The following is a 23,287-nucleotide window of genomic DNA, read 5'->3' as shown; positions in this document are numbered from 1 at the left end:
AAAACAAGACAGGATTCAAGGTGCAGCCTGACCAGTGATAAGTATGGGAGGAAAAGCCAGATGCAAGTCATCATCTCCCCCTAACTCTCTGCCTCAGTAGAATTGTACTGACATTCACCAAGTGTGAAAGCATCATCAGTTTAGTGCACAGCCTTTAGAAGGGCTGCACATCATGAGTCAGTTACAGCAGCCCTGAAGAAGCCAAGTACTACAGAGTGTTCCTCTCTGAGTCACAATTTCCTCCATGCCTGGCTCTTTCCTACAGCTAAAGTTGTGTTATTTGGTAATAATCCACATCTCATGTTCCACATGTACATACCAAGAAGTGTTGAGGGAGAGCTCAGGCTCTGCTCAGGCATGCTTCCTTCAGCCTGAAGCAAGTAGGAATGAAGCAGTGCAGCTGTGAAATAAGATTGGGATTCACCTAAGGTTCCAAAAAACAGAGGGCAGAAATATTGTGTCAAGCAGAGCTAAAGCAGATATACAAACAACTGCTCAAGGGAAAAAAAACAAAACAAATGCATGTACTTCAGGTCAATTAAAATGCCTCAATTCTTGTAGAGCTTCTAAACTTTTTTTTGAAAAATAATATTACAAATAACCAAGAGAAAATTTATAATCTAAGACCTTCTTTGCAAGAAAAGGTTGAAATAATTCTATTTATAAAGAATAACCAACTTACAGACCTGGTGACCATATACCACCAGATTTGGTTGCTGCTTTTTTATTTGTCAATTATATAGTTAAGGATCACAACTGAAACTGAATTTTTGAAGAAAATGGACCAAGTTGCAAAGATTTGGCAAATCTACAAAAATTTATAAAGTGCAATGATCTGGTGAAGAACTGAAAATTCCTTCATTGGACAAACTGAGTATTTAATCTATCAAATATACATTAAAACATTGAATTAATTTTGAGATGGTGGGTGGTTTTGACTCACAGAAAACATTAACCAGGCCTTTTTCATAGTATTCATTGTCCTGCTGCTGTGTTCACACAGAGTTGCTCAAGTAACCTAGATTGCTGTATGACACTTCCTCACACATTCTAATTGCAAAGATCTTCAGGATTTTCTGAAAGTAAAGGTCCTGCAGTGATGTAAATTGTTAGTATCATTGCATTCACAAACTGTGTTCTAAAACCGCTTAATGGTATTCTTTTAATCCATTGGAAGAATTACTCTTGTTCCTCAACTAAGTATCAAGTTAAGAATATTCTTGTCTTTCTTTTTTTTTCCCTGGAATGCAGTTATTGTTTCATATCATCTTGAAAGAATGGCAAGAAAAGACAAAAAACTATGCACAGTGACAATCCAAGTCAATTGCCTGGTGCACCATTTATAGGTTGAACTTAGATCAGTGTGGGCAGTAGATTTTTTGGGAAGTACTTTCTGGACTTATCAGCTTGGGGTAACAAGTTTTCAAATCTTACCAGTGGCCATATAGCATGAATTGTGAAGAAAATGTATCCATAACAGAACCGAATGCATGCATGTAATCTGCCTACAATCTGAAGGTGTTTTATTTATGTGCTTGCTCTTAAATGTCTAATTAATGAGTGTCTAGTGATGGAGATTAGTGTAACTCATGTCCAGCATGTAATTTATAGAGCAATCCTAGCCTGCTTGATAGAGTTTCCAACCCATGAAGGTATCTTCCCCTTCTACCAGCTTGGTATGCAAAACCTTGATCTGGGAAACGTAGCTTCCTGTTCTCATTATAATGCTCTATTGGCACAAACTGCCTTCTGATGTGGGGAAAAAAAAATCATCATTAGCAATGAAGCTTACTAGTAATGGATTGCTAATTAATTTAATCCATGTGATGGTCTTCCCTTCACTTCATGTTGCCTAACAAAATGCCAGCATGAAGTGAACCCTCCAGTTACAAGTAAGCAGTGAATGGAGACCATCCCTTCCTTAGCCCTGGAAGACACATCCAGCTCTGACCATCACTGAAGCAAATGGTCAGAATGTTTTATGACTGAATGAGAAAGCATCTTTAATCCAAAGCCACTTGTCTTGTGTGCCATTTTTCTCTTCATCTTGTATCAGACAGATATCTCTCTAGACTTCAGGAGGAACAGATGGATCTATCTGACTGCATCTTCATTTCCTCAAAGCATCATATTTGCAACCATCTACATCCAAGCCTAATCAGATTTGATGACACGACTAGCTCTGGTTAATGCCCAAGCTCCCCACCTGAAGTACTGCATTGAGTTCTGGGGTCCTCAAGATAAGACAGAGATGGACCTCTTGGGCCAGGTCCAGAGGAGGCTCTGAAAATGCTCAGAGGACTGAAGCAACTCTGTTATGGAGACAGGCTGAGAGAGCTGAGGTTGTTCAGCTTGGAGAAGGGAAGGCTCCAGGAAGACCTTAGAGCACCTTCTAGTGCCTAAAAGGGCTACAAGAGAGCTGGAGTGGGACTATTGAAAAGGACACAGAGGACAAGGAGTAATGGCACTTCTAGATTAGATATTGAAAAGCAACTCTTTCCTGTGAGGGCGGCAAAGCACTGGCACAGGTTGCCCAAAGAAGTTGTGGCTGCCCATCCCTGGGCAGGTTGGATGGGTCCCTGAGCAACCTGGTCTAGTGGAAGGTGTCCCTGCCCATGGCAGGGCGCTTGGAATTAGATGGTTCACAAGGGTATGGAAGCAAACAGTTACTTCTGCTTTTGTATGTCTCATACACAAGAGAGGAAGGAATATCATTTGTCATACCCTGATGAAGGAAGGTGAGTGAGGCTTCCACTCAGGAATAACAGAAATTTGAAGAGGGCTTTAAGCTGCTTCAGCAGTAGGAGTGGTTCCAGTCATCTAGAGTAGTGACATGAGGACCTAACAAAGCAAAGAGGGCAGAGAACTGCTGTGTTCTAGTATGAGCAAAGTCTGCCAGGGGCTGCAGTTTGTTCTGCTATGGAGATGACATGACTAAATAGAAACGGAAGTTGTGCTGTAATTTCTTGTGAGAGCAGTTAGACCACCATTAGGAAAATTCCACGGAAAAAAAACAGGAGAAGCGTTAGACTGAATCCTTTTCCATTTCCTGGCTGCCTTCTGAGACTGTCATTTTGCACTTCTGCAACATAGCCCAAGTGTCATGTCCATCAGACCTGCCCTTCTGCAATGCAAGTTTGCCAAAGACAGAATAACAGTGTCAAGTAGCCTCCACTATTATTCCAGCCCTATTATAGTCATTCTTTTGTGTAATGTGCACAAAACCGAGTCTAAATTACTATTTACTATTGCTATCTTTACATGGGTCATATGGGATCTTCCCTCTCCCTAGAAAGAGCTCCTTGGTAAGTGGTAAGCCTTCAAAATGATAAAAAACAAACAAGTCTTCTCATATGCATTGAGACTTGCATTGTGGAGAATCAGGAGAGTCAATTTGCCTTCAGTCATTTATTACCATAACTCATTGCAACACTCAAGTGGGTCAAGCTAATGTTATCACTGAGCATTGTGATGGGGACGAAAGTTAGTGCTGGCTTTGTGTCCCAGAGGCTTTTAGGAGACAAAAGCAAATCAGCTAAAGAAATAAAATAATATGCTGATGAATTTTATTTTTTTTTAGCTGAGGGTCACTACATCTGGCAGATATTGTGAGGGCTTTAGTTTTTTCTTTTTCTTGAGCAGTACAGTGAATTTTGCTTGGAGGAAGCCAAGTGAATCCAGGTCAACTTGATTAGAACAAATGAAATAGGCTTTGCGTATGATGGAAATTTGCCCTAGTCCTTAGCTGCAAAGAGCACAAAATCTCATGGGCTTGTGCAGGTTAAAGCCTGAAGAGTAAGGCTGCAGCCAGTTCCAAGTTATTTAAATACCCCACATTATTTACAGTTATTTTGATTTCTGTTTCTGTGGTGGAATTCTGAATCCTTCACTTGAATCACTCAATATTCACAGCAGCATAACAAGGATCCATAGCCTGTCATGTTTGCAGCATGACAGGATGTAAAACACCATTGCCTGTCCAGATCAAACAAGGTCAGATTATTAAAAAACAAATCAATCTGTTATTGTTTAATGTGTGGCTCACTGTGACTTGCATACGTGACTGACCAAGAGAAGCACATCATGTTGTGTGCAAGTCATTTTAGGTAAAGATGGCTCATCAGGGATGAGATAGTTAAGGGGTATGCACATTTTTGGGAGGATGGCAGAAAAAAACATGCAATTGACCTTCCTGGGAAGAATTTAAGTCAAAAATATAACAAGGTAATGAGGTATTTATTAAAAATACTCCTTCGCACTTTCATAGGTCTGCTCATATAACAGATGACAGCCAGCTAATCCTCCTATGCACTTTGCAAAGTGGTTATGTAAGTGCTGTCCCCGTTTTGTAGGTGGGGAAAGAAAGGCTGGAAAAAGACCCCAATCATTCTCATAGCAACAGAGAGAATTCATGCAAGAGCTGGAGTCTGCAGGAATTTTACTTTTCCCTTTGCATTACTCTTATATGTACACGATGTTCCCTTAGTGGTGACTTCTGAGCTCTGTTTTTGTCTCATTCTTTCTTCTCTCTGTCTTAAGTGACCTGATTTTATCTTTTTTAATGTGAAGAGAGGCTCAGCAGCATCTCTTGTTTGTGTGCATACAGAGGCTTAGAGAAGCACTTCAAATGTGGGGCATCTGTTGTTGTAACCCTTCCCTCACCATGATGCCCCCTTCTAAAAAATGCCCAGCTTTCTTTGCCTTGAAAATCATCAAAGGGGTCTGTAAGAAAGGGAAAACAGAAAGTTGGACAAACTGATCATGTATAAGCTCATCCTCTACTGGAGATTTTCTTAAGGCTTGGAAGTTCTGCAATTTCTCAAAAATTAACTCTGTAAGTTCAAGAAAAATCATAGTATCTATTTCTATCACACTACAGTCAGCCTGTTTTCTGTCTCCCCCTTCATGTGATTATTTTACTCTGAAGAAGATTTTCTTGATAAAAATCTTGCTGCTCTCTGCTCCTTGTAGCAAGATGTAAACACCATGCTGGCATCTTTAAAGATTTTTTGAGTCTTTATTCTGCAAGTGTGAGGAGTGAGGCAGAGCAAAGGAGGCTGTTATACACTGCTGTCCTGGTGCAAATGAGGAATTCGCACCCAGCCCACGTGCATTTGATTCTCCATTACAGCTTCCAGAGAGGGCTCATGCTTTGTGCAGGGATTTGCTTACCTGTTTATATAAGGCTTCACCACCTTTTTCGGTCCCACCTTCATACATGGGATTATCCAGATAGATGAACTGTAAGCTCAAAGGAGTTTTCTAGGCATAATCTGTCTTATCATCTAGCCGATTTTTGCCACATACCTTCACAAATCCCCTTTTGTTTAACAAAGTCCTATCATAGGCTGTGGTTTAGCTTAGGAACCTATTTGGAGCGGCATCATTTATAGGAAGGGTGTCAGATACACGTTCCCTGCCAAAGTGCTTTTGAACTTATCTGTCCTGTGTAGCTAATGGGACAGAGCTCTGGGTTGCTTCACTTTTAAAGATAAAGATAAAAACTGGCTCTGTTTTCTTAGAACAAGCATATTATGTGCTTGGGAAGTTGGCATGACTTCCACCAAGCCTGGGAGTCAAGTGGCTCCCAGGTGGCTGCACTTGGAGCTGGATATGAAAAAAGTTCTTGGCAAAACTTGCCTGCCCAGCCTTTATGAACAGTGCACAAGCCTCAATTTTTTTTTTCCATATGTGTTAGCTTGCTGTTGAAAGAGAAACATGAAACAGGTAGCTTGGGGTTGCTTTGTCTTGATCAGGGATTTGGATGGATCTTCAAACATACCAATTCTTGAAAGCATGTCTCTGCAGCTTGATCTAATGCTTGCAATTAAATTAGGTAGAGCTGGTGCCCCAGTGCTGCAAATGTGGAAGCCAACACTGTTACACAGGTGTAGAACTGGCATTAGAGCAAAACTCAGTGAGCTTTATATGAGGCATTAGGCAAATCCCTATTTAACAGGTTACAGTTTTGAATTTTCAGCCTACAAATAAGAAAAAAATTTAAGACCTGACATCCAGACCTAAGAGTTTTTCTTCTGACACTTGCTGTTTAAAAGCTCTATCTGCTCCCCGTGCCAGCTGGAGACAAAATGAGCTCTGTGCTGTTCACATGCTTTCATCCTTCCTCTGCAGTGTTTTGTTCTCCAAGGACTAATTGCCAGTGTGATCCAAGCAAGAAAAGAAAACTTTCTGCAAACTCTGCCATCTCATCACGAACTAGCCTTGGGGTAAAACTGTAGCCTGGAATATACTGAAGAGCTCAGGTACCTGACACAGGCATTCACTGCTTTATGAGATGCCATAAGGTGTTCTAGAAGGTAGACATGACATAGGCAAGCTCTGGGATAGCCCAGGAGATCTCAAAATTAGAAGCCCCTACTTAGGCAAGTGAGTAACTCCTTTGGAGTTTTACTTTGAAATCATAAATGCTAAGATTTTTTTTTTCCTCTGGATGTGGATCCTGTAAATATGTGGCATAAAGTATAAATATATGGCATAAAATCTGACTTTCATATAGAAGCAAATTTATTTTAGACTCTATAGTTTTGGAATAATTTCCTCATTATCCTCAGCCAGTGTGGGAAAGCCAGGGTGGGGTCTGAGTGCATGGAGGGATGGTTTTGTGAAGCTGATGGAGGGTGTTGAGTTAATATCCCCAGTCCCCCCAGACTGCTGTCTGGCACCTCATTCATCTGAAGACCTCTGAGCATATAAGGTCTGTGATAAACAAAGGCGGTCTGTCTTGTGCCTCTGGGTTTCCAGTGGCTTATTAAAGATTGGATTGTTTAATGTTATCCTTTAACAGAGAGATATTTCTGTGGATAGGGAGACTCCTGTGTCACTGGAAAGGAAAGAGCAAGGCTTTCATGTTCCTTGTTTAAACCATTAGGCAGTGATGTTTTGCTGTTTGACATGCCATTGCTTCTTGCGCTTTCTCAGCAGTCCCATTCCTTCATTCCTTGTGGTTAATTATTGCTCTCATTCTCTTTCCGGTTTTCTGCTCTGTTACTGGATCCGTAGGGGAAAAGTGACTGAGGGAAATAAGCACAGGACCAAGGAGCAGAGAATTAACTGTCCCCATGGGAAGCTTGAGTTACTGGCTGCCACACATGCACATTTTCATTGCTAACAGTGAAGGAAAAGTTGACAAAGAGCTTGTCACCAAGAGCAGAATACAGAGGAGCAGGAAGAATTTCTGCAAGTCGTTTGTATTGCCCACACATGACAGCCCAGTGCATGCAGTTCACATTCAATTATTACTTTTTATTATTCATTATTTTCATTGCAGTAAAATCCACAGGTACCAGCCAAGATTGCAGCAGCATTGTGAGAGATTCTACTCTAGCACAGACTGGATTTTTTAGCAGTATAACTATGTCTTCTGAGAATATAAATATTCTACTAAAATAACTGTACTGTTACAAACCATGGTACTGCATCACAGCAGACCTGACTTTGACTTTTGCAGCTTATTCCCTTTCCCACACAGAAAAGATGTTATGTAGGTGTAGACATTTTGCTGTTGTTTTGAGTATTTGTATTTGAATACCGCCACAGCAGTTGAATGCTGCTGTAGTTTCAGGCAACATCAGCCCACAGCTAAATGCGTGTGAGAGAGACCCTGTCCCAGACGGCATCACATCTCAGTAGACAAGGGGGAAAGGAGTAGGAGGCATAGATGAGTCATAATTCTGTTGAATGATGGCAATGGACAAGATGCAGGTATCATCCCTGAATCTGGATGGCATTGGCCTTTTGCAGTAAGAGACAAACTACTCTTCACACTAATTCCATGTCAGTGTCAATGCATCTCTACTGAAGTTAATGAAAAGCAGGGGTAATTCTAGCTAGACCCCACCTGTCTAAAGGTCTTGTTTGTTGTTTGCAGCTCTGGGGCTTCTCAAAAAGTAGCTGGCTGGAATCTTTATTTTTGCAGCCTGAAAGAACACTTCCATACTGATCCACCTTGTAGTGTGTCTTGGGCATCTTCTTCCCAAACACTAAATAAAACAGATATAAGAAGGAATTCAGGTCCTGTTACAGTTTGATATAGTTTCTGCCACATTTGGGAGGTTGGCTTTGACTTGTGACCAGAGATGTTAAAAAAATTGTGAGAATAAATGTACCTGGAAGATTTTTTTAAAGGCTAAGTGTGTCAAATATTAAAGCAGACAACTTCTGATGACTTTCTCCAGATTTTAGTGCAATGGCTCTGAAGTCAGCTGTTGGGCAGCTCAGGAGCTTGTTGGTCCTATAAGTGGGAAGGTATCCTTTTTGTAGAAGACATTATTACTCAAGTTGGGTAGCATGGTCTGTGCAGCATGTAGGCTTTGTTAATGCTTTATATATCCACAAAGCTTTGTGCTTGAGATAAATACTGTTACTATCCATGTTCTCAGAATACTCTTTCAGGTTGGCACCAATGGCATAGTGCTCATTTGTAGTGGGTGTAGAATCAGAAAAAGACTGAACAAAGCAAATAATCCTATAAATTCCCAGGAAATATACTAGGTTGTGACAACAACCTCTAAATGTTGCTGAATTTTTAGGATATTTTTGTCAAATATAGTTATAAAAGCAGCAAATGCCAGTTTATAAACTTTTCATGGCTATGTGGAATATTTGTATTGATCTGTATGTTTTAATCACCCTGTCTGTGCATAAAAATGCATCAAAGCATATGAATTATCTTCTTTTATCACTTCCTGATTGATTATGATCTCCACAGTCCTAACCAATACACTAGTAGATTTAAGAAACATTTTTATTTCAATTTTAACCTAAAGTAGAGATATACATGTCAGAGCTGAAGTGATGTGTTGACTTCGTGTCTGGCAGTGAGTGACAAATATGAGTGAGAAAATTGCTGGTATGGATTTAAATCTGGGAAAACAATGGGTTGAGCTACTAAGGCATGGCATGACATGGCAGTGAGCTAAACTGCTCCTCTGGTGAGATGCTTGTATGTGGTGTTTTAAAATATGTCTGGTATGCACGATGAAGACATGTCAAGTATAAACAGTTAAAGGACCAAAGAAAGGCAAATCATCAGTGGGAGAACAATGTCATGATGTCACAAAAATAAGTAAGTCATTGCAAAAAGAACTGGGATCACAACCTTCAAGCTGGAATACTAGAAACCTTCTGAGATGCCAATATGCCAGTACTGCTCCATATTATCGTAGCTTGGGAAAGAAAATCAGGTATTCAGAAACATCTCATAAGAATCAGATACATCACAAAAGTGCCCCTGGTAATGGGAAAAAGAGAAAAGTGCTGGAACAAGTGCTTATGACTAGTAGATGGTCAACAGCATCCTTTATTATATGAACTGGAGTATCAGAAAGGGACTGGAAAACTGTGGGCTAATGTCCCTGGAAATAGTAATGTATGGAGCTCATTCCATATAGACAGGAAACAAATCGGTGTATCCTGCTTCCCAGTTAGTGCTGTCTCTAGGCAAGACTGAGTCATTGTCTCCTTGTTTTGTCAGCAAAATGGACAATTACTGTGCTATCTGTGCCATCTGTTAGTTAAATACTAATTTTAAGTGTTACCTTATCTGGAAATTTCTGCATTAACTAGAAGAAGGTTTAGGTTCCTGATTTTATGTGCATTGTGTTGCTTGTAAATAGGTGCCTAAAATACTCTGAAGTGTTTTATATGAATTCTCACTTACTGTGTTTGTTGTGGTCACCTTCTGCATATGGGCATCTAGCCAGGAAAAAGTTGCCTGAAATCTCCACTTACTGCACATTAAATTGCCTTGTTATGGTGTGAGTAGCCTCTAGACTGCTTGCAAAGGTTCTTGGCTGGTGTTTCTTACTGTGTTCTGATAAGCATCAGATAGATAGATTACAAAGATATATATGTTTAGTCTTCATCCCAGCTTCCCATTTACTTCCCTAACTGTGGCCTGTGTTGGTATGAAAAGCAGCTCTCTATCTCTCTCTTTCAGAATGCATGATATGACGCTGTTAACAGGAAAACACAAAACTTGTTACCCAGATCCAAATCCTTTCAGAAGATCTATCTCCTCAACTCCTATAAAACAGGAGGGGGAAGAAAAGGACTGGATATGGGCCCCTGGTGTGTTAAGCAGAAGACTGTAACCAATCATTTTACAAAATTTTACCTGTGTTTAGCATCATCTATTGAGTCTGCACTTGGCACAACTGAGTTTCAAACTGTCTGTGGACTGGTCTATCTCTAATCACTGGATGTAGGAGCTCGAACCTTGTTTCAAGTACCAGGGTGCTAGATCAAAGGACTTCTTACTTCCAATTTAGTTTTAAAGTTAGTAGTAATTATGCTATCTTTCTCTTCCATGGATAGTCTGGGCTGTACCACAGGTCAGAGCATATTTTCATTGCATGCTGATTTAACTCAGAAGGTTTCTGCTGGATTAGGTGAGATACAATGCATATGGCAGGAGAGATCCTCTATCTGTAAGTGCTGCTGTTAAGCAATATTTCTGGATTTCAGACTCATTTGGAGGCTGCTTAATTTCCAAAATAAGCTTCTCTGATTCTCCATACATAATCTGCATACTCTACAAGCAGACAGGGATCAGCTATTCACTCCACAGCCTGAAATGCCTGAGGCTCTTGTCTCTGCTTATATCCATTAGAGGTAAACCAAGGCTGATTATAGGGAACACTGTACTTCTGATCATGTCAATGAGCATAGCTAGCAAGTGTTCTGGGGGCAGATTCTCATCTCATTTGCATTGGTGCAAATCAAGAGTAATTGAGTTATTCCAGATTCAGAGCAGGCGAACTGCCTTAATAGGATTTTCTGTCTCAATAAAGATATTATTGAATTCAGCCAGTGACTCTGTTTTGACACTGTTTTCCTTTGATTTTATGCTGATATACGGTGTTTAGCATTAGTTCAGAGCAACGTCTACATTGTGTAGACAAGGACACTTGGGAACAAAGTACATTTGAGTCGCAGTTTTGGGACCACATATTTGCTGAACAGGGTGAGGTAGAGCAGTTACTCCTAAAAGAGGCCGTTTCCAGCAAGTCACGTACCTGTGTGCGGGCGTGCGGGCCCCAATCAAGCCCAAGCTCCAAGGAAGCCAGTAGCCTCTTGTGCCATGATTACTTGCTGCAGAAATGGTTGAAGAGAAAGGCATCTCATGCAGCAGAATGACATTAAGCTGAGAGATAAAAGGCACTTTAAAAAAAAAAAAAAAAGAAAAGAGAAGCTTTAAAGATGATTTAAAAACAGAAAATTCTTCACATGACTCTTTAAGACAGCATAAGCCTCTTTTTGTTTCCTGTCTATTTCGGCCTGTTCCTGGTCAAGAACGCCACAGCTAATAATTGTGTCAGAAAACCTTCCTGTCTGAAAATGATCTCTTCCTAATGGATAGATGATACCATATGGTTTCATATGTCATAGATGGAGAGAGAACATATTGGACGACTGGCCACAGCTGGCAATTCGTGTTAGTGCCATATGGATAAATGAGCGAGCTCTCCTGCATTGTGTATTTCAAGTAAACCATTTATCTAAACAGGTGCTGACCCACTGGGAATGCATTTTTATGGTCAAGCTTGCAGCATGCAGCGACACGAGCAGCTCTGTTCACCCCTCCTTTGTCTGCAGTGCAAACCCACGACATTTATGTATCATTTGCCTCCATTCTGCATAACTCCAATGTCCATAAAAGCGCACCTGGGCAGACTCTTTGTAAATGAGACCTGAGTCTGGCTCATTGAACTGTGTGGATATTGTAAGACCAGTCTCCTAAATCCTCTTTGGGAATCAGTCTGTGATATTCACTTCTAATAGATATTGCTATATCATATGCAGGGGATTAAAACCACCCCATTTATGAGGCTATATAAATAAAGAATCAGACTTTCCACCTCCTTGAGCTACTGTGCTCCATCCCAGATGAAATTTTTACACTCCTTTCCTCTCCATGCCATAATTGCCTCTTTGTCTAAACATGCTTCATTTTGGAATTCCTCTTGCTTACATTCCTAATATGTGTGGTTCAAGGTACTCGCTGACTGATTTATGCTAGGCTTGTGTGGCTCCCTTGGAAATGGAGCAGAACACATTCCATCCACCTGCGTAATAAAACCAGCTGGTGCAGGGTGGGAGCGCTCAAACTGCAGCAGAAACAAAATTCACCTAAGTTTTGACTCAGTTATCTGTCTCTCTATCAACTCTTCTGATTGTCTGTAGTATTAAAATCATGCCTAGGGAGCAAGCCCTTATGAAAAAAAGCAAAGTCTCTAATTATGCTGTTTATTCTAATTATTCTGTTATTTCTGTGTCACTGCCAGCACCAGATACTGGGGTGAAGGGAAATGTTTTTTCTGCATTTCTGAGCAAGTATTTTGATAAAAGCACAGCCCTTTTAATATGATCCTAACATTCAGAAAGTTTTAATATCAGTAAAACTCTCTGGGCTCCTTCTGGAATCACTGAATCACAGAGTGGTTTGTGTTGGAAGGAACCTTTAACAGTCATCTAATTCTACCCCCCTGCCATGGGCAGAGACACCTTCCACCATACAAGATTCGTCAGAGCCTTGCAGTCCTCACCTTGAATGTTTCTAAGGATGAGGCATCCACCACCTATGTGGGCAACCTGTGCCAGTGTCTCACCACCCTCACTGTAAAAAACTTTCTACCTACTCTAAATCTACCCATTTTTAATTTAGATCCATTACCCGTTGTCCCATTATTGCAGGCCTTACTCAAGTCTGTCCCCATCTTTCTTATAAGCCACTTTGAAGTTCTGAAAGGCTGCAGTAAGGTTTGTTCTTTGCCTCTTTCCATCAGCTCTACAAGCAGTGTAATTCTTGTTTTTATCACAGGAGGTAAGATTTTATATGAGAATAAACTTAGTCAGTTTGGTGGTAAATCAATCTACAGTCCAAAGCTCAGGTAAGTAATTTCTTGAATGAGATTTGATTTGGATTCCCTATTCACAGCTGTATCAACCCTATGGTATGCAAAGAGGGAAAGAGTTATTTTGGCTAGGAAAATCAGGAATTCTGCAGTGGTTGGAGGAATAAGCCTAACAGTCACCCCATGCTTTTCCCTGCTCAGCAGTTTCACATCACTAATAGTTCACTTGTGGCTGCTTGTGAAGTGAGAAAACAGAATAAACCTCAACCCAACACTATTTCTTATCCCCTGTCAACTACTCTGCTGTACCCACATTGAAGATGCCTGTTCCCTTGTGTTTGTTCATTTGTGCTCATCTCTTCCAAACAGGAGTTAAGCTTTTGTAGCGTAACAGTAATAAGGCAGCTTAAATAGCAACTTCTCAGCTGTGTTTGGTGCACACTGTGCTGCGGGAGATTAAAAAGAAAATCAGAAAGTGCGTGATGGAGATTAAGATGGTTTTGAATTGCTGCATAGAAGACTGAGTCCCCTTTGTGCCTCTTATTTGCTGTTTGAAGTACCGTTACTTAAGCTCAGCGTTAGGGGGGAATGAAAAAAAAGTCTTCCTGAGAGGATGTGAGAAGCCATTTCAAAAGACGATGCCTCTCCAGTAAATAAAGCACAAATGTTTTGGGTCAGCACTGAAAGGGTGGATGAGATGGAGTTTCACCCAAAAGAAAACTTGTTTAACCAGAAGTCTTTCAAATCTCCTGCCTGAGATAAAGAAGATCAAAGTGTTTAAACACGTTGATCCACTACTGAGGAAAATTTAGTGCTGGCAACAGACAGCAGCTGCAGTGGAGCTGGTGTGTCTAAACTCACAGCAGGGGACTAATTGCTCTTATGGATATAGGTTTGCTTTAAAAACCAGGTCTGAAGGATCGTCATTCTCATTCAGAATGATGGAGATCTATTGATAAGAAGTAAAATACACTACACAGCAGCAGGAGGAATATAGTCCTGGGAGCTGAGCAAGAGGGATGCATGAGGATCCTCTGCTGTTATTCAACTTCTATTGTGTGGGGAAAGTTCCCATCAATTTACTTGAGATGATAACATTAGCTTGACACTCTCCTTGCTAATTAAATGTGGAAGAGTAGCTGAAGTCAAAACTTAATGTCATTGTCCTGAGAGATAGCTTGGAAAGGGATGCTTTTGCCATTAGAGAATTACAAATTTTCTAGAGAAGCAGAAATGTTATTTTTATGCAATTTATTAGCTGGGCAGGGATGGGATAGTAGCAAGGCTGATTAGAAAAAATAATTCAGTGAACTATTCCCGAATTCAGTGAATTTTTCCTGGTACAAGCACAGCTGTAAAGATATTTGTGACAAGTCAGGTGGAGGGGCTGTTATGGCATCTCATTAAACAGGTTCCTTCTTGCTGTCCTAGCACGTGAAAAAATGTGTGCTCCTGTTTAATTAAGGGGCTAAATAGAAGGTCCAAATTGAGGGTTAGTGATGAGGCTTTTCTCATGGCACAGGAACTAAGTGGGATTTTTGCATTTGGGTGTGAATATTCTGAGGTTTGAGTTCTTCTGAATGCCCATTTTTTATTTATTTTAAGGGAAATTAAGAAAAATGCTACAATTCTTATCTACAGCATATTCTTTACAAGGTATCATCAGAGGTACTCAGTAAGAAAAAAAGGCGGCTCAGCCACCCCAGTCTTTCCAGTTGAGAAGGAGAGACATCATGGCTCTGGGGGGAAATTAAATGCTCCTGTGCTGAGTCACTACAGTACAGTACAATATACCAATCTAGCTCCAGCTGTTCAGCCCTCATGTGCCATTTGTAGTTATTTGGAGAACAGAAAATCTCACTATGTGCATATATATGTGCATGTGTGTATGTACATATATGTAGATACATTTGTTTGTGTGTGTGTGTCCAGCCACATAATTAAATGTGTATGCTTTGACCTTTTTTAATACCACCTCATTCTTGTGATTTTCCAGAAGTATCTAAATTATTCACCCTGGGTTTTCAGAATAGGCAAAGTAGGGAGCAAAGGGCATTCAGAGGCCACAGACTTCTCCTGTCATCACAAATGAAAGCCTTTTCATAGCTCTAACCTTGATTGCTCCCTTGCAGTAGGGACTCCTGTTAAAGCCATTCAAATGTCAATATGCTGCCTAAATACAAGAGGTAAATTCTTCCATGGTTTCCAGAGAGGGCATCACAGCATGCCTACATTTGCCTCAGCATGAGGGCCAGCAGGACAGTCTACCAAGCACACAGCAACAAGGTAGACATAATGTGTTGTGGGCTGCAGAGGTAGAATACAGCTATGAATGTATCCTCTGATGAATTAAAGGTTTGATTCATTTGGTATGTCCCAGGACATCCAACCTGGCCTTTCTTTACTGATTTGGAAAGGTGCAGGTCTTCCTTAAGTGACGTGTCAGACCCACCAGCCCAGAAGATGCCTGACATAGGTGGTGACATCTCTCAGGGTCAGAAACACACTTGGTCAGACACCTGTAGACCACTGCCCATACCCCGTTAGGCCTGTCAAGTCTTGGGGTGTGATCACATTGAGCTGGAGGGAGAGGCACAGGAGAAGGAATCACAAGTTCCGGCATGATCCACCGGGAGTGTTTCCCTTTCTCAACACCCTCCCTAGCAGTGTTACAGCACCAGGAAGCGAGGAGTCAAGGGCGAGGAGCACATCCTCCCAACACAGAAGCACTCAGATTCAGGAGCAGTGTACTTGCCCTCTCTTCACATTGTATTGTTCTTATTAATGCAGCTATCTGGCCCACTACCTGTTGGTCCACTCTAGAAGCAATATAATTTTTAAATTTCTGAGAAAACAGCTTTTAAAAATATGTTCAAATATTATTTAATGTCCATTTCAGGTATCATTAATTTGATGCAATGGTTATACTGAGAGATTTTACTTCGTACATCTTGTTAATCATTGGTGTTGCGTATTTTGTTTTCTACCCTTAAGAAATTTGCCAAGACAGATTTTTCAGTGGATTTTTTGAGGTGAAAGTGAAAGTGGCAAGTGGCATAAAAACTTTGCAGGGAATTCCCACTTTTCTTCAATATTTCCAAGCCAGAGGATGTCAAAGTTCAAATGTACAAATTACTTAGAAAATTACCACATTGGATCTGTAAGGTGAGATGCAGCAGTATTCATAGTTTACAAGAAACGTGGGGTCCATATAGCTTAGTCCACAATTTCCAGCCTTTATTAGGATCAAGTTTTGCATCCTCGAGCTCAATAGTTGGGCTCCTCTAAACTTATCAATGTCAGCTTACCTACCCTCTGGCAAAAAAAAAATAGGGGCAGCAATTACCCATCCTTTGAAAGCTTTGGAAGGGTTTTGGATTAGATCAGCAATGGATAAAGGGGAAAACTATTCCTTCCATTTAACAGCTTTAACGAAAAGTGTATTGATGGTCAAATTACATTTTATTGCTGGTCAAGGCTCTGCTGAAAGACCTGAAGCCGCTACAGAATCAAGGAACAATTACAGAAACATCTGTTGTGAACTGGGCAACATACTATGATACTTTTCTAGGCAATACAAAAACTCTTTCTTTTACAACGACATTTTAAATACGCACTTCAAATAGGCCAGAAGAAACATTTTTATTTATTAAATTAACTCAACAGAAAAAATATTTTTCCCACAGATAAAGGAGTAGCTGAAAAAATGATCCAGAAGCCAAAGAAGACTTTTTTTCCACAGTAGACCAGGAAAATATTTATTTTGGCTATGCTATTGCATAAAAGTCATATTTTAATGCTTTGAATTTTGCTATATGGATTATGAGCATGTCAAAGCAAATTTTGAAGTACAATCCAAAAAAAGGTTTTGCATGTGCAAGAATGATGGCTTTCTAAAATGTTTGCAAGCCTTGATCAGATGGATATTGAATCCTATAATGTTTTGGGTTGGAAGGAACCATAAAGATTGTCTAGTTCCAACCTCCTTGCCATGGCAGGGACACGCTCCACTAGACCATGCTGCTCCGAGCCCCATCCAATTTGGCTTGGAACATTTCCAAGGAGGAGGAATTCACAACTTCTCTGGACAGCATGTTCCAGTGCCTCATAGTATGGTGTGTTAATTTTAAACTCTGCAAATAGAGGACCAAGTTTTCTGTGAGAGAAAAGTTGTTGCCTTTTGATACAATTTCTTTGTCCACCTGAAATCTAAGTTCAGTGAGTGAAATTTGCACAATCGAAGCAGCTCAATCAAGGTTGCAACTTTGCAGGCTGATGGAAATGCCCTGTTTCTTTGCTCCAGTTGACCAGAAGAGGATATTTTGTCCTTGAGTTCTCCTAGCTTGATAAAATAAGTTATTTACCAAATTTGTTATTGTGGTCTATTGCAATACTTTGAACAGTGTCATTACTGAAATGCTGCTCAGCCTTTGTCAGTGTAGCATTAAAATTAATGACTGGTGGAGCAGTTATTCATTTACACTGAGAAAACATATCTTGGGGTGAGACTCACTGACTGGTAACTCATTCAACTAAAACTAGACATGTAACTTAGACTAGGCCATAGCTCTTTAACTTCTATTATACAGATGTCTGAAGTTAGCTGGATACATCTCTGATGACCAAAGCATATGCAAGAAAATGAGACTTAGGTATGGCACAGTTAAAAGTAGAACATGAAAGCTAATTTTTCACACAAAGCATATCTGCTGATCTTCCTTCAAGTGAGAAAGAAGAGCTTGGTATGCAAAGAGCACAGCACTGCAATTCATTGATGAACATTAAAATGTAATTCTTCTGTGATGCATTCGACATCCTTTACTTGTGTTATCATTTCCTAGAAGTCAAATTTTTCACTTGAAATTACTACACACCAAGAAAATTATCTTATTTCTGAGAAGCCTCCAAAGCCTCCACTGTGCAACCTTTTTTTAATCTCTTCTATAAGCTACTTAAAAAACAGCTTCACCCTTCTTAAAGGAAAAAAAAAAAAAAACCCAAACCCTTAAAAATAACAACCAAACAAAGAAAATATAAGAGACAAAATACAGTGAAATGGCCCTTACAACAGAACTGGAACAGACTAGGATGTGAAAAACACCCACTGCACTGGGGCACCATTCTGGCTGTTGAAGTTCAAAATTGCACAATTCCCTGGGCAGCTTGTTCTAGTGTCTGACAACTCTTTCAATGAAGGGATTTTCCCTGATATTCAATCTAAACCTCCCCTGGCACAATTTCCTCTTGTCCTGTTGCTTGTTACCTGGGAAAAGAGACCAATCCACACCTTTCTAAAACCTTCTTACAGGGAGTTGTAGAGAATGAAAAGGTTATGGTGGTGGTTGGGCTTCAGTCACTGCAAAGCAAAATGCCATCTTACAGAAGGGTGTCCTTTGGCTCTGCATAACCCAAATAGACTCTCTTCTGCTTTCATTTGCTGCCTTTTGGAACATGCCTATGATCTCCAAACACATCAGCCATGCCTTTCTGTTCTCCATGGGGGAACAAAATAATGAGATGTTGTCCTGTGAGCAGGGCTTCATTTGGGAGGATGATTTTCAGCTCATTTCTGCTTGTCCTGTCTCCGCTTCCTGCCTCGCTCCACTTAGTCGCTGTGTCAGCGTCATCTCTTGCAGCACAGGATGATAATGGAAAAGGAGCTGGAGAGAAATATGCAGCACAGACACAATCAGAAGCAGCAGAGACCAGTATATGCAGGCATATGTATTTACTCCTGCTCCTTAGTGTCTCCAGTTCATCAGACTGTCCCCATTCAGCCACAGCCCTCTGAGGGAACACTTGACTTCAAGCACATGTTGAAGCTCTGATGTCCCTGGTGAGACTTAAACCTGTACTTAATGGTAAATGTCTGCTAAAAGAATTATTTGCAGTTGGAACATGTTTCCTACCTGGAAATGTATAACTGCTTTGTGGGTTCTCCTATCAGGAGCAAAGATAAAGTATTCTTGGCCAGAAAAGCAAGTTAGTATGAATGTCCTAGGTGAGGATATGTCCATGACCTTTCCTCACCCTCCCACTGGCAGACAAGTAGCCAGGCCATCTATGACCATTTCTGGTGTCTTTGAGGTTGGCACTAATTGCTGTCTCAGGAAGAGCAAGGTGGGCTCTGTCATCAGGAACTCAGTTGATACCACAGTAATTCAGGGGCACCTCACCTACTGTGAGTTAATCAAAGCAGGACACCAGCTAGGAAAATCTCTGCTCTTTGCAGCTCTGAACACTGCTTAGACCCTCCAGTTGCTTTTTTAATATATGATACATTTGGAAATAGAGTGTCTGAAAACCCCCAAGCAGGCAAACTCCAAAGCAATCCAACCATCAAAAGTCTGGACTAAAGAGCACAGGTGGCAAGAAATTTTTCTTTCCTTGTGTGTGAAGATGCCTTGTTTTCGCAACACTTCTAATGAAAGCATTTTTATTTTTGGATGCTCTTTAGGGTAAAATGCAATACATCAAAATAAATCATTGCATCGTATGCCTGTTACAAATGAAAGCTGATGCACCAAATGTCAGGGTTGCTTGCTTTGATGAATCAATGAATATTGACAGTTTTGCTAACTGTGTAAGAAAGAAATGGCAGTGAAGGGGAAATGTTGACTTGATACAAATATATAAATATATTAATTAAATTTCAATAAGATCATACAGATTTTGTGATAATATTGTTTCAAATAAGGCAAAATGTCTCCTTGTGCTTTAATAGAGAAACTGTGTATCTTTTCCCTTCCCATATTTTCACTTACTAAATGAATTCAGCAAACACCATCTTTGAAAAGGCATTCATTTCAACTGTTCTGGAAAAAACTGATCAGACCAAGAACATTGGCTTCAAGGCCACTCTCCTTCCTATGAGACAGGGAGTATCTGTGTGATAAATTACCTGTGGGTGAATGCTAAGTCTTTAATGAGAAAAAACATGCTCTGTTGGATTCAACCTTTCATGTGAAAGCTGTTTGGGACCTTACCTAAAAGAATGTGCTAATCAAGAGAAAACCATAACTACTGTCTTGTCAATGGACACAAATGAATAAGCCTGGTTAAAATGAGGTTGAAGTGAACTCAGAAAAAGAACCAAAAAAGAGTTTTTCTGTGCTGTTTTCTGAGAGCTTGCTTTACACTGCACAGTGATTTATGGCAATTGGAATCTCACTATTTCTGCAATTAATATTAGTGGATGCTTCCTATTCAGAGGAATGTTAATCATAATAATGCAAATGGAAGTATTATTGGAGCTATGCTTCAAAGTTCGTATTTCATATTGAGCTGAAAGTTCAGTACCCAGCATCATTCTCAATGGAGCATTCACATTGTATGGATAGATGGATGTGCACCAAAGGTAAAATAACTGAATTAATATAAGCCAGAATAATATGCCTGGCATATAGCTTCCCATTTTCCCATTTTACTGTAAGGATCTGATTTTCAGGCTTTTTAAACCAATAATAAATTATAGCAATGCACTGTTAATTACACCTTACAGAAGTGGCATATAGTATGAATTGCACTGTTGATGGACTTAGATTAAGTTTCTCGTGCTTATTTTTAGCATGTCAAAGGCAATTCATTTCCAACTGGGCCATGTTTAAAAGTTTGGAGTGAAAAAACTGTGTAATTATTTCCTAATAGAAAGAGAATATTGGTGACAATATTTTATCCTACATATCTTCTTGCACTAAATATATTAATGGGAAAGGAAGAAGCAAGAACACATATTAATTTCAACATGTGTTTAAAAGATATAATGAGTATTTATAAATTTTGCTTCTGCAAATATTTTCTAAATTGTCCTCTTCATATTGTTACCTCCCTCTGTGCTCCCTTAGATAATTTCTTAGCTTGTGATTGGTTTCTTTATGATTGTTGATGCTCTGGAAATATTTGGTCCCTGTCCTTTTTCATTCTTTTTCTTCCTTTCCTTTCCTTTCCTTTCCTTTCCTTTCCTTTCCTTTCCTTTCCTTTCCTTTCCTTTCCTTTCCTTTCCTTTCCTTTCCTTTCCTTTCCTTTCCTTTCCTTTCCTTTCCTTTCCTTTCCTTTCCTTTCCTTTCCTTTCCTTTCCTTTCCTTTCCTTTCCTTTCCTTTCCTTTCCTTTCCTTTCCTTTCCTTTCCTTTCCTTTCCTTTCCTTTCCTTTCTTTTTTTTTTTTTTTTTTAATGGGGGTGAAAGGGTTTTGTTGGTCTGTTTTTCTCCCCACGGGTTTTGATTTATAAAGAGGGTGAGTGGGAAGAGGGGATAATAGCAACATTTAAAAAAAGTCCTGCTGGCTTTTATTAAAAAATGCATAAACTTCAAGCTTTTGAAAATAATTCAGAGCTCATTCAGAAACATCAATTAATATTTCAGAAAATAAATTACCCACATAAATAAATCAATGCTATACATGCCTTTTTGCTGTAGCAGAAAGGTGTTTTTAATTTTCATCCAAGAGGAATGTAACTACCATATTAAAATTGTTTATCAGGAGGTGACTGTGGAGGATACTGTGCATGTAGTCAGTAGGACCCTACTTTTTAGGGAGCACAGAGCTATGACTGGAGCTGAAATGTCCATCACATGACATAATTATACTCTTGATAGGAAAAGAAAGAAGTTCTTAGGTGGGGACCATATTTTAGACTTTGTGGATCTGTATTCAAATCCAGTATAAACATCCTGTATAGCATCAAGGAAAGCATTTTGGTCCAGGACTTCAAGAATATCTCAAAACTCAGCTGAGTGAGAAAGAGATGCCCAAATAACTTTAAGGACTAGATCCAACAGGTACTGCTATAAGACTTGTTCTGTATCCTGTGGTCTGGATTAGGCAGTTATCTGTTCTGAATACCTGAGTCTCACCTTTTCTGAATCACTTTACATTATTTGGGCCTGTTCTTTCAAAATGGCATTCAGGTCATGATATAAATACAGATGTACTGACATTTAGGGGTTTGTATTGTTTTGGTTGGATTTGGTTTGGTTGGTTGGTTATTTTTTTGTTTAAGAGATGAAATCACTTTGATGTTGCATTTGATGGGTCATCCCAGAGATATACATGTAGGCATGTCACAGTAACTTTCAGAAGACAGGTGTAAATGCAAGAGCAACCTTAAACCCTCAGTTTCTAACCATGACTGCAAAAGGAGCAGAGCAGACCACTTCCTTATATTTTCTGTGCTGCAGTTTATTCTCCAAAGTGGGAATAATAACACTTCCCTGCCTTGACAAACAGTTTTAAAATACTTATATTGAAAATCAGGAGTGGTATAGGTATTATGGTGACAGGGGATCCTAAGACTACCAGAGTCCTGAGAGAGGAAAGAGAAGAATTTATTCTCACTACCTCCTCATTTCCAGGTCTCACAGAAAAGCATTCTGGTGAGTGATGGCCTCTTCTGCTTTTGTTTTCTTCTATTTGAAGTGAGCATCACCAAGAGAGGATACTCAGAAAATTAATTCAGATTGGCTTAGATAAGGACTCTGTGATGTTGATTAAAAACCATCCACAGGGCCATTAGTGAAGTGAGATAATAAATGAAAATGTGTTGAATCACGTGGGTTTTCTAGTGGGGGAACATCAGGGAGCATTCCTGAGTCCAGTCTTCTTTAAATATCTTCATTCATTAGCCAGAAGACAGGAAAAGAGTACATGTTAATTAAAATCACAAATGATCCAAATTGGGAGGCACTGCATAAATCAGCAAAAATAGAGAGACTAGAAACCTTAGGCAGGAAATGACAAAATGAGATGCGGCTTTGAAAAATGCATGTGGAGGAGAAATAGTCTGTACGAGAGCACAATCAGCAGCAAGGAGTATTCTTGAAGAAGCAGAATTAATTGGAAGAAGACAAAGGATGTGGACCATGGAGTAAAGGGCAACGTAGCAGAGCAGCTATTTAAAGGTGACCTTTGCACCTTTTCAATAGACAGCTTGGATTCAAATTAATTTGCAATTGGCAAGATTCAAAGGTCAATGCAGTTTTGGACCATATATGCAGAAAGAAGTTGCCAAAGAAAGACATGGAATCCCACGTCCCTAACAGTATGCTACCATATCACTCAGCCTTCTATTATTTTTTTTTCCAATTCTTCAAGATCTTGTGCACCAGAGTGAATGTAAAATAGATGCATATCTGACAAAGTGGGTAACCTGGGAGAGCTGATGGGTCTGACAAATGTGGCTTTCAGTGAAACTACACACACCCTCTTTCTGTGTTCTCTGCCTTTCCAGTCTATATGGGACATGGTCTCCCTGAGACAAGGAAAGGGACTAAGAAAAGGGACTTGAGACTAACTAGCTAATGAGAGGCCGAAGAGGAGCCCCAGTGCTGCTCTACACTTTTGTTGAACCTTTGCTTGTAGTGTGGTAGGTTTGTGACACATGCATCATTAAATTTGGACTCTTCGATGCCACACAC

At 39.9% G+C, this 23,287-nt stretch overlaps 1 protein-coding gene across 5 annotated transcripts in view; it reads left to right on the top strand.

Annotated features, from left to right (window-relative positions):
• TENM4 (teneurin transmembrane protein 4) overlaps window positions 1-23,287 on the top strand; it is a 741,938-nt gene that overhangs the window by 319,743 nt on the left and 398,908 nt on the right. The gene's annotated exons all lie outside the window — the stretch shown is intronic.

The sequence above is a fragment of the Molothrus aeneus genome, chromosome 2, assembly GCF_037042795.1.
Source record: "Molothrus aeneus isolate 106 chromosome 2, BPBGC_Maene_1.0, whole genome shotgun sequence".
Classification (NCBI taxonomy): Eukaryota; Metazoa; Chordata; class Aves; order Passeriformes; family Icteridae; genus Molothrus; species Molothrus aeneus.
The sequence above is the reverse complement of the archived record's forward strand: the minus strand, read 5'-3'. Positions and strand labels throughout refer to the sequence as shown.